Consider the following 11231-nt stretch of genomic DNA (forward strand, 5'->3'; position numbering starts at 1 on the left):
CCAAGTTATGGGAGGTGGTGAGATACTTAGTGCTCTATTTGTCTCATTCTCAAGCTGGAAGTTCAGTAAGCAATAATGTCTGAAAGGGACTCACAATCTACATTGTTCTATGCACAAAGAAATAACAAGACATGGTTATGTCCTATAAAACATCAAAGGCTACCATCAAAGGACAATTAAAATTGGTATTATGAATGATATTCACACCAACAAAAAATCATAGAGAAAAAGAGCACTAGTATATTGCCAAATATAGAGATATGTTTTACGGTATTTTCTTTAAACATTTTATTTGCTAAGAATAGAGAATGCAGCTAAATTCCACTGCTTATCCACCCATCACATTTCTCTTCCTCCCTCCCCAGATGTAACCACTACCCAGAATTAGATGTTTCTAATTCTCATACACATTTTTTATGGTTTTGCTCAAGATAGAGGATACATTAAAAAACTATCAAATACATTAAATAACTATTGTTATACATGTTTTAAAACTCTATTTAAATGGTGTCATATTATTCGCAGTACTCTGCAACCTGTTTTTTCTTACCACATTGTATTTGGGGGCTATATCCATTTTGCTAATGAAACTCTAATTTATTATTTCAATATATGAAATTTCATTATACGAGTATACCAAAGTATACACACACCTATCCAGAGAGAGATGATAGAGAGATGATAGATAAATAGATACATACATACATATAGAAACTATTGTTGTATCAATGGATGTTTACAATTATTTGCTATTACCAAGAATGTAGCAATGAAAATGCATTCACGTTTCTTCCTGTGCCCACGTAAGAGGTTTTCCCAAGCAGTGGCTCCCAATGGGGCAGGATCAGCTCTTAGAAAACAATTCAACATTTTGTGGGGGAGACTTTAGCTGTTACAATGATCGGGTGGCATTCCTGGCATTTCCTGTGCTGAAATCAAAAGCACAGTGACTTGTCCTGTATCCTACAGTAGGGCTTCTGTGTAATTGAAAAACCTGTTTGTAAGTAATCCAAGCCTAGAACCTTACTCCGTTTTATACATATAAACACAAACTACTGTCACATACTCTGGATGTTCAATATAACTAAATTGAGTGAATATTATATTTTGTTCACAACTTTATTAATTTGGGAAAACTTGCCATTTTGGAAAATTACATCACCAACAGTAACTTAACTTTTGAGTGGCTAAAACAACAGCCTGTGTTTTTCGAAGTTCCATTCACGTAAGCTATGAAGGTATGTGTACATGTGCTCAGTTGCTAAATCACATCAACTGTTTGTGACCCCATAGACTACAGCACATCAGTCTCCTTTGTCCATGGGATTTTCCCAGGCAAGAATACTAAACTGGGTTGACATTTCCTTCTCCAGAGGTTCCTCCCTACCCAGGGAAGGAACCAGCATCTCCTGCACTGATAGGCGAACTCTTTACCACTAAGCCATCTGGGAAGCCCTATGCAGATATGTACTTCTTCATTATTCCCAAACATCTATATATTGAAATACACACTTTATAATGATATTTCTCTTTTATACTTAGATAATGGTATTATACTGACTTTTGTCTGAAGTTAAAAAGAGGGTGATTTTGTTATGAAAAGAGAGTTTAGATCTGACAAACAAGAGAATCATTACCTGTGTGTATGTGTGTGTGTGTGTGTGTGTGTGTGTGTGCTTACTGTATACATACAGTAACTACCAAGTACATCCTTAACATTACAATCCTTTATCAGTTTTCCTTCTAGGGAAGTTGTGCTAGTTTTTTAAATTTTTTTAATCTTTATTTTATTCTAGTTGTATTGAGATTAGTTGACATAAGTATAAGGTGTACAGCATGATGAAATTTAGTGAAGATTCATCTTCTCATATAGATACAAAATAAAAGAAAAAAGGTATTTTTAACTTGTATGAGAACTCTGAGGATTTACTCTCTTAATAACTTTCATATATAACATACAGCAGTGTTCACTGTATTGATCATGTTGTTAGTTAATTCCCTGGTATTAATACTTATTTATTGTACAACTGTAAATGTATACCTTTTGACCACCTTCATCCAATTCCCCATCTCTCTTCCCCCTGCCTCTGGTGACCACAAATCTGATCTCTTTCTCTACGAATCTGTCTGTTTGTTGAGATATAGTTGACCGACAATCTTACTTTAGTTCCTGGTGCACAACACAGTGGTTCAATATTTCTATACATTACAAAATGATCACCATTAGTTGTGCTAGTTTATAAACCCACCAGCAGTGGCTGAGAATTTTGTTCCACACGCTTGCCAATTCCTGAACTGTCACTTTTTTTTAATGACTGCCTATCTAATGGGTATGACATAAACTTTGATTGTTGCTTAATTTCCATTTCCCTGATACTAGCAAGACCAAAAATCAATTTCACATGTTTGTGGGCCTCTCAGGGTCCTTCTGAGAATTTCTGGTTCATATTCACCCGCCTTTCTCCAATTTTTTTTATCTATTCCAGACCAAACTATTTTTCCATTCTGTGCTATATAATGTCCACTACTCCCTGGAATGTCTTTTTACTTTGATTCTGATGTCTTTTATTTTATGAAAATTTTTCATGTTAATGAAAACAGATTAATCAAAATACTTCCTTTTCTGTCCTATTTTTTTAATCTCTTTTTTTTAACTTCAAGTTTTAAATTTCTACTCAAAATGTTAAAATTTTCCTTTTTACATATATCTTTAAGTGACCTGGAGTTTATTTTTGTGATTAGGGTAAGATAAGAATCTGATTTTTTCCTGAGGAAATAACTCTTTCTCCCCAGCATTATGTATTGAATTCTCCATCCTTTCCCCATTTGAATGCTTCCTCCACAAAATATGCACATATCTGTTCCTGAACACTCTTTTCTGCTGATGACTGTTTTCCTAATCCAGGGACAATACTACTATCTTAATTAGTTCAGCTTTATAACAAGTATCAAAATTTGGTAGGCCAAATTCCCGTGTTTCTATTTGGTTGCTGTTCAGTCACTAAGTTGTGTCCCACGCTTTGAGACCCCATGGACTGCAGCACGCCAGGCCTCCCTGTTCCTCACTATCTCCCAGAGTTTTCCCAAATTCATGTCCATTGAGCCAGTGTTTCTATTATCAATTTTCAAAACTGTATAGGCTATTCTTAATCCTTTGTTTTTTTCCATTTGAATTTTAAAGGTCAACTGGCACAGTCCATAAAAAAATCTCCGGGAATTTTAATAGGAGTTACAGGATATTAATGGATAAATTTGGGGAAAAGTGAATCTTTATAATATTAAATGTTTCTGTCTATGCATTTGTAACTTCGAATCAAGTCTTGTTTATATTGTAGCAGATTATGCTTCTTGTCTTCCCAACAAACTTCTTTATCTTCCTTGATAACAAAATATAAATATTTTTAGAGATGGCAATAAGCCTAGCCTCAGGTGATAAATGGTAAACATTCAATAAATGGCACCTACTTACTGTCATCACCCCATGGTCCATGACTTAGTAACCAAAGCAAAATAAAGCCCTATGTTGTTGTTGTTCAGTCATGTCTGACTCTTTGCAGCCCCATGGACTGCAGCATGCCAGGCTTCCCTATCCTTCACCATCTCGCGGAGATTGCTCAAACTCATGTCCATTGAATCAGTGATGCCTCCAACCATCTCATCCTCTGTTGTCCCCTTCTCCTCCTGCCTTCAATCTTTCCCAGGATCAGAGTTTTTTCCAATAAGTCAGTTCTTGGCATCAGGTAGCCAAAGTACTGGAGCTTCAGCTTCAGCATCAGTCCTTCCAATGAATATTTGAGGTTGATTTCCTTTAGTATCAACTGGTTTGATCTCCTTATAGTCCAAGAGTCTCAAGAGTCTTCTGTAACACCACAGTTCAAAAGCATCAGTTCTACAATGTTCAGCCTTCTTTATGGTCTAACTCTTACATACATACATGACTACTGGAAAAACCATAGCTTTGACTAAACAGACCTTTGTCAGCAAAGCAATGTCTCTGCTTTTAAATACGCTGTCTAGGTTGGTCATAGCTTTTCTTCCAAGAAGCAAGCATCTTTTAATTTCATGGCTGCAGTCACAATCTGCAATGATTTGGGGAGCCCAAGAAAATAAAATCTATTACTATTTCCATTGTCTCCCTATCTACATAAGAGTCTATGTAAGAGTAAGCAAATTATAGCCCATTGGTCAGATCTGTCCACTTCCTGTTTTTGTAAAGAGTTTTTCTTGGAACACAGCCATGCCCATTCATTTGCATGTTGTCTATATCTATGTTTACACTACAGCAGCAAACTCTTGCATCGAGTCTGACCAAAAGGAGAAAAACAAATATTGTATATTAATACATACATATATATATATATATATATATATATACAGAATCTAGAAAAATGGTACTGATGAACCTATCTGCAGGCAGGAATAGAGATGCAGATGTAGAGAAAGGACTTGTGGACACAGTGGGGGGAGGAGAGGGTGAGACGAAGTGAGAGAGTAGCACTGACATATACCCACTAAGTGTTGGTCGCTCCACGGGGTCACTCTTTGAGACCCCGTGGAGTATAGACCACCAGACTCCTCTGTCCATAGAACTCTCCAGGCAAGAATACTGGAGTGGGTTGCCATTCCCTTCTCCAAGGGATCTTCCCTACCCAGGGATAGAACCTGGGTCTCCTGTATTCCAGGCAGATTCTTTACCACCTGGGCCACCACAGAAGCCTGATATATGCACTGCTGCTGCTGCTGCTAAGTCGCTTCAGTCATGTCCGACTCTCTGTGACCCCATAGACGGCAGCCCATCAGGCTCCCCCGTCCCTGGCATTCTCCAGGCAAGAACACTGGAGTGAGTTGCCATTTCCTTCTCCAATGCATGAAAGTGAAAAGTGAAAGTGAAGTCACTCAGTCCTGTCCGACTCTTCACGATATATGCACTACCATGTGTAAAACAGATAGCTAGTGGGAAGCTGCTATATAACATGGGGAGCCCAGCCCAGTGCTCTGTGATGACCTAGAGGTGGGATGGGGGGTGGGAAAGGAAGGAGGCTCAAGAAGGAGGGGATATATATATATATATATATATATATATATATATATATATACACACTTATGTCTGACTCAAGTTGCTGCAGGGCAGAAACCAACACAACATTGTAAAGCAACTGCCCTCTGATTATAATAAATAAATAAATAAGAGCCTGACCAGATGGCCACCTAGGCTTTTTATAGAAAAGCCTACCAACCTCAATTTGGACAGTATTTGTAGCCAGACATTGCCTTGGCTGGGTCTATTTTCCAGATGCTTACTGTTTCATTATTTTTGCAACTTTAAGTATCCATGGGGCCCAAACTTTTCTGAAAAGACTTTTAAATTCCCAATAAAGGCAATGACCATAAAAGAAGAGTTTGCTGTCACCAGCTCTTCCACCTTTTTTCTGACTCCATTGTAGACTGGATGCCTGGATCTCTGAGAGTGATCTTGCAAATATGGGGCAACTATTACAGGGGGTAGGGAAGGGCAAGAGATAAGCCAAAGACAACAGACAGAGCCAGCTATATAATTTGCAGGGTCTAGTACAAAAATAAAAATGTGGGGCCCCTTGTCTAAAAAGCAGGGATAAATTACTATTAAAGGTACTAAAATATAAAGCTTTTCCCTTTCTTCCACGTCTTTCTCTTGATTGGCCATGGTAATTTTTATTTGCAGTTTAATAGAGTTCTCAGTAAAGAAAGATTAAAACCTCAAATGGTTAGCATGAATTTTACCATTTTCTCTATATCATGCAATGTCAGTTTGAAATGCAAATATAAGAACATTCAACTCATTTGTAGAATCCCCAAATTAAATAATTTATAGTTCATAGCTTGGACAAGATATGTATTTCATTCTTACCAGAACAGTAGAAACGCTGTACAAGACTAACTCAGTTGTCTTTATTTCATGTCTCTAATTGCACACATTCAACCAACATTCTCTACCTTGGATTTACAGATAAGTAAGGTGGGTCAATGCAGAGTACATCATGAGAAACACTGGGCTGAAAGAAGCACAAGCTGGAATCAAGATCGCCGGGAGAAATATCAATAACTTCAGATATGCAGATAACACCACCCTTATGGCAGAAAGTGAAGAAGAACTAAAAAGCCTCTTGATGAAAGTGAAAGAGGAGAGTGAAAAAGTTGGCTTAAAGCTCAACATTCAGAAAACAAAGATCATGGCATCTGGTCCCATCACTTCATGGGAAATAGATGGGGAGACAGTGGAAACAGTGTCAGATTTTATCTTTTTGGGCTCCAAAATCACTGCAGATGGTGATTGCAGCCATGAAATTAAAAGACATTTACTCCTTGGAAGAAAAGTTATGACCAACCTAGACAGCATATTGAAAAGCAGAGACATTACTTTGCCGACTAAGGTCCATCTAGTCAAGGCTATGGTTTTTCCAGTAGTCATGTATGGATGTGAGAGTTGGACTGTGAAGAAGGCTGAGCACCGAAGATTTGATGTTGGAGAAGACTCTTGAGAGTCCCTTGGACTGCAAGGAGATCCAACCAGTCCATTCTGAAGGAGATCTGCCCTGGGTGTTCTTTGGAAGGAATGATGCTGAAGCTGAAACTCCAGTACTTTGGGCACCTCATGCGAAGAGTTGGCTCATTGGAAAAGCCTCTGATGCTGGGAGGGATTGGGGGCAGGAGGAGAAGGGGACGACAGAGGATGAGATGGCTCGATGGCATCACCGACTTGATGGATGTGAGTTTGAGTGAACTCCAGGAGCTGGTGATGGACAGGGAGGCCTGGGGTGCTGCGATTCATGGGGTTGCAAAGAGTCAGACATGACTGAGCAACTGAACTGAACTGAACTGAACTGAACTAAAAGTGGGTCAATAGTAAAGAATCTGCTTGCCAATGCAGGAGGCTCATTTGATCCCTGGGTTGGGAAGATCCACTGAAGGAACAAATAGCAACCCACTCCAGTATTCTTGCCTGGAAAATCCATGGACAGAAAAGCCTGGTGGGCTACAGTCCATGGGGTTGCAAAGAGGTGGACAGACTGAGCATGCATGCAAGGAAAGACTGAAAGGAAAAGGTACATGAGTTGCCCTATCTTTCCCTTTTCTCTTGTCATCATTTTTGTTATAAATGAAATGTCTAATATATAGGGAAGTGATGTAAGTAAGGGAAGATACGATAGGGACCCTTGGTTGTCTGTGTCTCTCAGAATGCCATTGCCTCCATCTGTATCTGAAGCAAGTTCTGGTTTGAATGGAAAATTACCCTCTCTGGGCTGTTATCTCCCTGCCTTTGTCAGATGGAACACGCCTAATCAACATTACTTTAAATCTCACTGAATTCCCATGCATCCTGGAAATGTGTGCTCATGTTCAGTCATGTCCAACTCTTTACCACCGCATGCTCCTCTGTCCATGAAATTCTCCGGGCAACAATTCTGAGGTGGCTTGCCATTTCCTTCACCAGGGGATCTTCCCAATCCAGGAATCAGACCCAAGTCTCTTGTGTCTCCTGCATTGCAGGCAGATTCTTTACCAACTGTGCCACCCCTAGTTCAACAGAAATTCTGTGCTCACAGGGTATCACAGAGATGATACAAGGAATGAAACACAATTTCCACGTATCTCCTCTGCTTACACATATGTCCCACTGGATGTCATTTACTAAACACAAATTCAAATATAAAATTATCTGTATCTCTTTTGCTGTCTTACATACAGATGTATAAAACAGTCTTTTGGACTCTGTGGGAGAGGGAGAGGGTGGGATGATTTGGGAGAATGGCATTGAAACATCTATAATATCATATAAGAAACGAATCGCCAGTCTAGGTTCGATGCAGGATACAGGATGCTTGGGGCTGGTGCACTGGGATGACCCAGAGAGATGGTATGGGGAGCGAGGTGGGAGGGGGGTTCAGGATTGGGAACATGTGTACACCCGTGGTGGATTCATGTTGATGTATGGTAAAACCAATACAGTACTGTAAAGTAAAATAAAGTAAAATTTAAAAAAAGAAAAAAGAAAAAAAACTGGCTTACTTATATTTTGCAAAATAAACAAATAAGTTTAGGTTTGATACAATAATATATATATATATATATATATATAATTATCAAGACTTTCCAAACAGAACAGCAGAGCACTAAACCAAGCACAGAACCCCTGAGTGTGGAGGTTCAAGTGACTTTACAGCTCATATGCCCCCGAAGCCAGCCCTCGTGGCCAAGAAAACCAGCGCAAAGGTCCCACGACGGGACTGATGTATTAAGCTGCCAAAACAAACTATCTTCAAACATTTTCTTCACTAAACAATAAATGTCTTCATGATTTAGTTCAGCTTTTCTTTTTCTAACAGCTGAAACCACTCTATGTCTTTTGTTAGATTTATGCTTAGGCCCATCAGAGTTTTTATTACTATTATAAAATATAACATTATAAATTATATTATCTGGTTATTTGCGGCTGTGGCATGTTAATACAATTGATTTTTGTAGACTGCTATTTTATTCAGAATCTGTCAAATTTGCTTACTAGTTCTAGTAAGAGTCTCTTGAATTCTCTTAAAATCTCCTGAGTTTTAAACACAAATATATACATGCAGTGTGTAAATGTTGGAAATGTTGCTTTGCTTTTTCAACCTTTATGCCTTTTTTCCCTGGTTTTACTACAACTAAACTGTACTTCAGGTGTGATGATGACCAAAATTCTTGCTCTTGTTCCTGACTTCAAAGGAAATTTTTTTCTCACCACTAAGTATGCTACGTGCTATAGAATTTTGATGAATTCTTTTTATCAAGTAAAAGAAATACACTCTATTTTTATTTTGTGTAGAATTTTTATAATGAAAGAAAGCAGAGGTTTATCAGAAGATTTTTTCTGTATCTATTGAAATAATCCAAGTGTTTAGTGTCATCAAATATTTAATGTAAAGAATTACTTCAATAAATTTTTTCATTTTAAGCCTCTTTTATATTCCTAAGTTAAACTTGAGTATGAAGCATTATAATATTATACACACATACTCAATATACATCCATACACAAACATACATATGAATCTAATACGAACATCTATTTCATTAATGTAATGGATCATAATTTTCCTTCTTGTTCTGTTCCTGTCTGGTTTTGTTATCAAATTTACATTACCCTCATTAAAAAAAATGAGAAACATTTCTTCTTTGCTTATTTGCTTTATTTAATCACTAATGAATATATAATAAAAGACAAATATGTATATGTATAAAATAAATACTTTTTTAATATGCTGCAAAATATACAAATTATCTGTTCCTGAAATGTTTGGCAAATGTGCCTATAAGTGACCTGAATCTTGGACAAGCAACCCCAAAATGCTTTTTTCCCCTTTATTTGTTTTTCTTATTGTTTTTACTATATTTTTAACTGCTGATACAATATGGTTTGTTTCTTATTGTTTTAATAATAGTACATTTTATTTTTTTCCCAGAAATTTTCTATTTTTCCACACTGAAGTTTTTAACTGTGTAAATAAAATTCCTCGTGACTCCACCACAAAAGTGACTATATTCAAATATTTATCAGTTTATAAATTCACATTCCCACTAGATTATAGATGCTCTTAGCCCAGGCACTAGATCTGTCTCCTCTACATGTCTAGACTCTAGTATATGAGAGATACTCATGTACCATTTGTTGAGTAAGATAATGAATGAATGAATATCTACTTGAAAACTGTGGGAAGCCTTTTTTATTTCCAGTTCACATGCTGTTCTACACTTTTCTATTTGTATTACTTACTGTGTTGTATGACAATGCAGGAATTAAAGCATCTAATTTGAGTAGCAAATTTAGGAAGATTTTGCTACATTTCAAGAATAATCCAAACTCATGTTAAATAATCATTTTATCACTATGTAATTTTTAATATCTTTAATAACAACTCAGTGCTCCAAAACTACATTTCACTGTAACATGTTCCAAAAGTTTTCTTCCTTTCATGAAAATTAAACCTTTCCAACCAAGTAACAGTTGCTAAGGGATTTGGAATGGAGATTAGCATAGATTTGGGTAGCACAAATGATCTTTTGTGCATGGTTAACAGTCTACTTTTCTTCTGAAAAATTAATATCTTTGTCTGTGATGCCCACTAAGCCTAGTCTGAAAATAAGCTAAATATAATCCCCCTCTCTTTAATTTCCATGAGGCCAGCACCACTTGATCTGATTACGTAATGTCAAAAACTGAAGTTTACTGTCTAAATGCATCACACCTCCATGTCCTGATGCTGACAGTCTTAGGTAATAATTCAGCTTCTATTTCTTTAAGGAAATTCTGAAAACATATTTAGGGACAGGCCGCCCAAAGGAACTTAACAGAGAAACATTTTAATTTTGTTGCCTCAAAATTTTGAAAATTATTCATATATCTATTAGTCTGTCATTGATAGATTCCCATGCTGCTGCTGCTGCTAAGTCGTTTCAGTTGTGTCCGACTCCGTGCGACCCCATAGACGGCAGCCCACCAGGCCTCCCCATCCCTGGGATTCTCCAGGCAAGAACACTGGAGTGGATTGCCATTTCCCATACTTCCTACCAATTTCCTTCACTTTGATTCTTATCACCTTTTCCCAGAGAAGCATCTTCACTATTCTTATTCTCATTGACTTCAAGTCTACTGAAGTAAGCCCAGGCCCAGATGCAGCAGTGGACAGTTGTATCAGCCTGTTTGTGCTCCAGTCTTCCTAACAAGGGGTCAGCTTCGGACGAGGTCACAGCCCATGACTTCTTCCTGGGACAACATTTTTGGGTTCATTGTATATGACTGACTCTCCACTTCCAAGAACCTCCAAGCTCACCACGAATCCCCAAATAAACAACTTGATTTTACCAATAAGATTTTTTAAAAATTCTCCTCAGTGTTCTGGGCTTCCCTGGTGGCTCAGTGGTAAAGAATCTGCCTGCCAATGCAGGAGATGCGGGTTCAATCCTTGGGTCAGGAAGATCCCCTGGAAAGGGAAATGGCAACCTACTCCAGTATTCTTGCCTGGGAAATCCTGTGGACAGAAGGAGCTTGGTGGGCTACAGTCCTTCAGGTTGCAAAAGAGCACAGCTTAGCAACTAAACAACAATAACAACAGTTATGTATTAGTAAAGAATAAGAGGAGAAAAAATTTTCATGGGAATGTGAAAAGGAAAGTCATTAAATTTCAATTCCAGAAACATTATCTATATCCCCACACTCAT

Source organism: Capricornis sumatraensis, chromosome 11 (genome assembly GCF_032405125.1).
Source record: "Capricornis sumatraensis isolate serow.1 chromosome 11, serow.2, whole genome shotgun sequence".
Taxonomy (NCBI): domain Eukaryota; kingdom Metazoa; phylum Chordata; class Mammalia; order Artiodactyla; family Bovidae; genus Capricornis; species Capricornis sumatraensis.